At 35.0% G+C, this 6358-nt stretch overlaps 1 pseudogene; it reads left to right on the top strand.

Annotated features, from left to right (window-relative positions):
* The first annotated feature begins 4555 nt into the window (after positions 1–4555).
* On the top strand, positions 4556–5991 carry LOC106982280 (myotilin-like; annotated as a pseudogene).
* Positions 5992–6358: the final 367 nt, after the last annotated feature.

Raw genomic sequence — 6358 nt, 5'->3', positions numbered from 1 at the left:
AAAGCAATACTATTTCACAGTGTGGACAATTATTGGTACAATGTGTATTTTTTCCCTTTAATAATTGCGTGTTCCCTTTTGTCACAACTGCACAAGACAGAATAATTAAAGTACATTAGCTACATTGTGGAAGGGACATTTGGTTTTAATTAACATTGGACCGTAAGAAAAGCAATTTGCTTTCTATTACCATTCATTCTTTGATGCACACATACACACATATACACAGAGTCTATGTGAAATGCTACAAAGCTTCTCCATCTGAAGTTAACACAAAGGCTAACTAAAATGTACAAGATGTTGTATGCAGGAGAATCACTTTCTTCTCTTTGGTATTTTAGACAATTGTGTGGCAGCCTAATGTAAAATGACTTAAAACCAGAGTCAGTTTTGTGTGATTATTCCAAAAGTGGACTGGACAATCAGCAAAGCCACCTAGTATTCATATGGCAGGAACAGAAAGCCAGAACTCAGTAGAGAGTAAAATTACAATAAATACTCATTTTAAGTTAGAACCTAAAGAAGTAAGACTGACACCTCTGACTTGTTAATACAATTTGGTGAAAAAGAAGTTTATCTTAAGGTAAGTAAAATGTCAGCGAAAGCTTTTCATACAGGTTAGGAATGCATATAGATTCCCTGCATGATAAACTAATTTAACCATACTCCCCACCAGAAGGATATTGACCATGTATCAGTTAGCTTTTGCTGCATAACGTACCACTTGAAATACTAAAGGTTTAAATAATGACCATTTATTTAACTCATGATTCTGTGTTTTGGCAATTGGGTTGGCCTTATCTGGGCAATTCTTGTTTCAATGGCTCAGTCATACATCTGAGCTCAACAGTGCCGTTGGCTTGGAAGTGGTTCTGTGGAATGACTGCAGCTGGAAGAGTGTCTCTGCTTCCCCATGGTCTTGTACTTCAGCACACCAGCTGGAACGTGTTTACATGACAATTGGGCAGGATTCCAAGAGAGAGTAGACGTTGATTCTGGACTCCTGAGACCCTGTCCTCAGAATTGGCATGTTGTCACTTACACTATATTGGCCAACTGAGTCACACAGCCAGCCTACGTTCAAGAAATAGAAAAAGAAACTTCACTCTTTAATGCAAAGAAATGCCAAGTTACATTGAAAGGGTGTGAACATAAGGAAGACTGAAAGATTGTGGCCAGTTTTTCAATCTACTGTACCACATTGGGAAATATATTTTATTGGTGCAATAGTTCTCTTCATAATGAAGTGAATGATAATGAAACCTACAAACAAAAGTAGGCATCAGTGGAAGGATGTGTATATATTGCTCTTTCAGTCTTCCCATACATTTTCCAATGTCACCTCTGGTTCAGCCTAAATAATCTTCTTTGACTCCTAAGTCAGATTCATTCCAAGAACCTTAGACCACTGTTAAGCAGTTCTACACTTACATCAATTTAACTTTTTTTGACATCCAGATCTACAATATACATATTTCTAAGTGTGTCCTTTCTGAGCCCCACAAGTTGATACCCTGAGAATCTCTTTAAAAATGCAGATTATTCTGTGTTTTCATGTAGTTTCTCACATCTGTATTATTATCAAATTTACTTCATACTTTTAGATGTATTCTATACAGTTAAGGTCTTCCCTGCATAAGACTCATTGAGTTGAAAATGTCTTTTTTAATTACATTTAATTTTTACCTTCATTTGAATTCACTTAGAAATTCTTGATATCTCATATGTTTTAAGTATTTGTTGATAGAAATGGTTTTCTTATCTTTCTATCTCCATTATAATACCTTGTAGGTAAGGATAACATTATTCCCTTTGTAGAATTTATAAAATCTACTACTCTAGGTATTAATTATTGTTAAAGCTAAATTAATATCTGTCATCTCTCTCTCGGCTATATTTATGTGTGTATGTGTATACATACATATGCATATGCAAATACATATCCGCACACACAAATATGCATGTGTGTATGCATGTGCCTATAAATGCGTGTTTATAGTTAGATGGATATTTAAATAGATAAATGAAAAAATATATATTGACACTCTAATACTCCTTTGAATGTCAGCTGTAATAGCAACATATTATTAAAATTTCAATATAAATGGACTTAGATAGGCATTTTCTTTTTTCACACTTTGAAATATTCCTGATTACCATAACCATCTACATATGTATGTGCATAATAGAGCCCATGGTGAAATTTTAAAATTATTTTACTTTATTTTTAAAAATTTTTTAATGTTTATTTTTGAGAGACAGAGCATGAGTGGGGGAAGGGCAGAGAGAGAGAGAATGAGAGGGAGATACAGAATCTGAAGCAGGCTTCAGGCTCTGATCTGTTAGCATAGAGCTCATCGTGGGGCTCGAACCCACAGACCTTGAGATAATGACCTGAGCCAAAGTAGGACACTTCACCGACTGAGCCACCCAGGTGCCCCCAAATTATTTTTGACTCAATTATAGAAAACAATGTGATGGTTAACAGAGGGGAGGGCTGTGGGGGATGGAGAAATAGGTGATGGGGATTAAGGAATGCACTTGTCATGATGAGCACAGGGTAATATATGGAACTGTAGAATTACTATATCGTACACCTGAAAAACTAATACAACACTGCATGCTAACTAACTGGAATTAAAAACTTAAGTAAAAATTATTTTTGACAAGAATGATAATAAAACTTACACTCTGAATAAGGAATTAATAAAGGGCAAAGAAATACGGAATGACAAAAGTAAGACTCATAACATCAATGTGCTGGTTTAAGGTGTTTTTTTTAAATTTAATCCTCAGTACATAAATGAAAATTAGAATTAAAGTTTAGATTCTTCTAGAAAAATATCTTTGGCTAAGTCTGAATCTATATAATAACAGAATATAAATATTATATTAGTCATGACTTATTATACTTCAATGCAATAGGAATCAAAATTCTAAGTTCCTGCATATATCAGAGATATTCATTTGTTTTAAAATTGGAAAAGAGAGCTGTCTGGGTTGCTCAGTTAAGCATCGACTATTAGTTTTGGCTCAGGTCATGATCTCGTGGGTTGTGAGTTCAAGCTCCACGTCAGGCTTGTGCTGACAGCATTGGAGCCTGTTTGGGATTCTCTCTCTGTCCCTCCCCTGCTCATGCCTGCTCTCTCTCTCTCTCTCTCTCTCTCTCAAAATAAGTAAATAAACTAAAAAAATATTTAAAAAATAAAGATTGTACAGGAGCTGCATTTTTATCTTGATGGCTTGTACTTGGATATCCCTAATCACACTTAAACTGTAACCCTTTCCACTTTCAGAGATACTAATAAACTAGCTGTTAGGAGCTAAAAGTCTTGTGTCAGATGATCCTGGGGTTAAACCTCTGTTCTGCCACTGAAATATTATTTTTGGTAATAAGTTATATAAGCTCTTTAGTGCCCAATTTTCTCATTTGTGAAATATGAGTAAGAATCACATATGTCTGGTTATGGTTATGGATAAATGAAAAACTATATGCATTATAAAACTGGCAAAGAGTTGGTATTCAGTTCAAGATGATGCAAATATCAGATGAAGTCCCCTAACTTTCCTAAGTACCAATGTGTGTATGTTATTCTTAGGCTTGCTTTGTTTGTTAAAAATGGAAATTAAAAATAAATACTTCATGGTAATATACACATACATTAATAAGATAATGTGTATACATGCACTTAGAATAATTTGTAGTAAATGAACATTCAATAAAAGTTAATTTCCTTCTTAAAAAGTCTTGAGGCCAAATTGTAATGGTAGACTCTTTAGCAAGATACGTACTGAGGACAAAGCCAGGTGACAGTGAACAGTCTATGGAAAACACTGTAAATATCTATGTGCCACAGGACCCTGAGAATCACAACATGGTATGGTTGGCCAGAGCCATTCATATGGGTAATAACACTGGTAGGTATATATTCTAGCATTTTGAAAATGAAACCAAAGTCTGAAAAGCTTAACATGCCTAAGGGCATCCAGTTAGGTTTTTCAATTTGGTCTAATCAGGCTTCTGTTTCCAAAACTCATGATTTTTTCCTCACTACATCATACACACACACACACACACACACACACACACACACACACACAGAACAGGTAAAACTTTTTTTTTTAAAAAACAGACTTATAAACAGAAAACTTTTGGTTTAAATTAACCTCTTCTGACAACTGATCTCTTCTTCATATTACTGATCTGTTTTCACCTATGAGCATATGACAAAATAAATAATTGGAACAGTTTTAAAATAAATATATTTCAAGGAGGCCTTGGGCATTTATAAATTAAAACATCCATCACAATATTTACAAACTCAAATAAAATGGAAACTATTATCACTCCCAAATTATAGTCTGTAAAACAAAGAATTTATGGAATTTAATGCATACTTCTCTACACTCAAGTTATTATTTTAAATTATATTTTAATAATAAGCCCTGTCAAACACTTGACTTCAAGTCTTATCTTAAAGACCATCTTTGTTGTTTTTAAAATGATTTTTGCTTCAATTTTGTTTAATTAATATTAGAATTTGCAGGAAAGGTAATGCATATAAAAACACATTTTGTTGAAGCTTCTAGATCTTCTAGCCAGACCAAATAATCTTCTATTATCTAGCTTAACCCATGCACAGAGCAAAGACGTTCTGCCTCTTCAACAGTGAATTCTCACACCACCACGTCCACCTCTGCTTTCTCTTCATCTCTTCAACAACTTTCTGGTTCCAACCAGAGCCAAAGGGTTATAGCCACCTATTACCAGTCCACAGCCAGCTTCCTGGGCTCCATATTGCCACCACAGTCTGATTACAGCAGCAGTAAATCCTTTCCACTGTGGACTCCAACTATCAACAACCCTACAGTGGCCAACCTGTAAATGCTAAGCCATCCCAAACTGCAAATTCTAGGACCATATCAAGAACTCCCAACAATGAAATACCAGGATCAAAAGAAAAGCTTTGAGTCAAGATTTGGAGAGAAAGCTGAAATGTAAAGACAGCGTTCTTCATAATGGAAGTCAATGGCTAACATATGAGAAGATAGATTGCAGATTACTAGAATCACAGAATGTAGTTGCTGTGTTTCAAGCTCAAAATGATAGCACAATTTCAAACACACACGACTATAAGTTCCAATGTCACAGGTAAGAAGTAGATCATTTTCAAAGGGATACGTGAATGATCAGGATTCAATCCAGAAGAAATCTTACCCACCATATTTTATTCCAGTGTGAGAGAACATGTTGACTGAATTGGAAGATTCTGCAGCATGAACTTTGTAGAGAGTGGACCATCAGCTCCTAATATGTCATTCTGTATAAATGGAAGACCAGTTTAATCAGATGATTTTCACAAAATGATGATGTGTTAGAAGTGTTATCATTCATTCATCTTTGAAGTGATGAGAGCTTCAGATGCAGGGTTTTTGCATGTGCTGCCTTGAGCTGAACAGGAGAAGTCACATTTACTGTGCTGGTGAGCGTCCTTGCAAAAGAACAGAGAAGAGCACCAATTTTCACCTTTAGACAACAAAGCAAAAAGGTTTTTGAGGGAGATTCAGTGAAACTAGAATATCAGATCTCAATAGTTCCTCCACCAAAGCTTTCTGGAAAAGAAATAACAAAATGGTGCAATTCAATGCTGACCAAATAAATTTATAGCATGATAACTATAGATTAGTTACTTTATTGATAAAAGTTGTAAAAAAGAAAGATTCTGGTGTTGGTAGTTATTAAAGATAAGTTAATGAGCGACCACACATAACAGATTAGATGTTGTAGCCTGTGCAAACCAAACTCTTCCAACTCCTAAGATGTTATGTGCTCAACCAACTTTCAGCAAATATGTACCATTAAACAGGAAACATTTAGATGTGAAATAAACTTTTAACCCATAAGGAGAATTTCAGCATCTGGCAGCTCAGTCTGGAATCTGTGAAAGTGAAAAACCTGAATCACTTTATCAACATTGGAAAACACAGTGATATATTTGATTAAATTTTTGAAGTAAGTCCATAGGTGTTTTAACAGAATATGGCTTTATTAGGTAATATAACTGATATATGTGTGTGTGTTTTCATATTTATTTATTTTTGAAAGAGAGAGACAGAGTGTGAGTGGGGGAGGGGCAGAGAGAGAGGGAGACACAGAATCTCCAGGCTCCAGGCTCCCAGCTGTCAGCAGAGTCCAATGCAAGGTTCAAACCCACAGACCACGAGATCATGACGTGAACTGAAGTCAGACACCTAATCAACTGAGACACCCATGTGCCCTGATATATATGTATTTTATATGTATATGTCATACATACACATATAATATATATATGTGTATAAATATATATGTATATTA

The sequence above is a fragment of the Acinonyx jubatus genome, chromosome A1, assembly GCF_027475565.1.
Source record: "Acinonyx jubatus isolate Ajub_Pintada_27869175 chromosome A1, VMU_Ajub_asm_v1.0, whole genome shotgun sequence".
In the NCBI taxonomy this organism is placed as follows: domain Eukaryota; kingdom Metazoa; phylum Chordata; class Mammalia; order Carnivora; family Felidae; genus Acinonyx; species Acinonyx jubatus.
The sequence above is the reverse complement of the archived record's forward strand: the minus strand, read 5'-3'. Positions and strand labels throughout refer to the sequence as shown.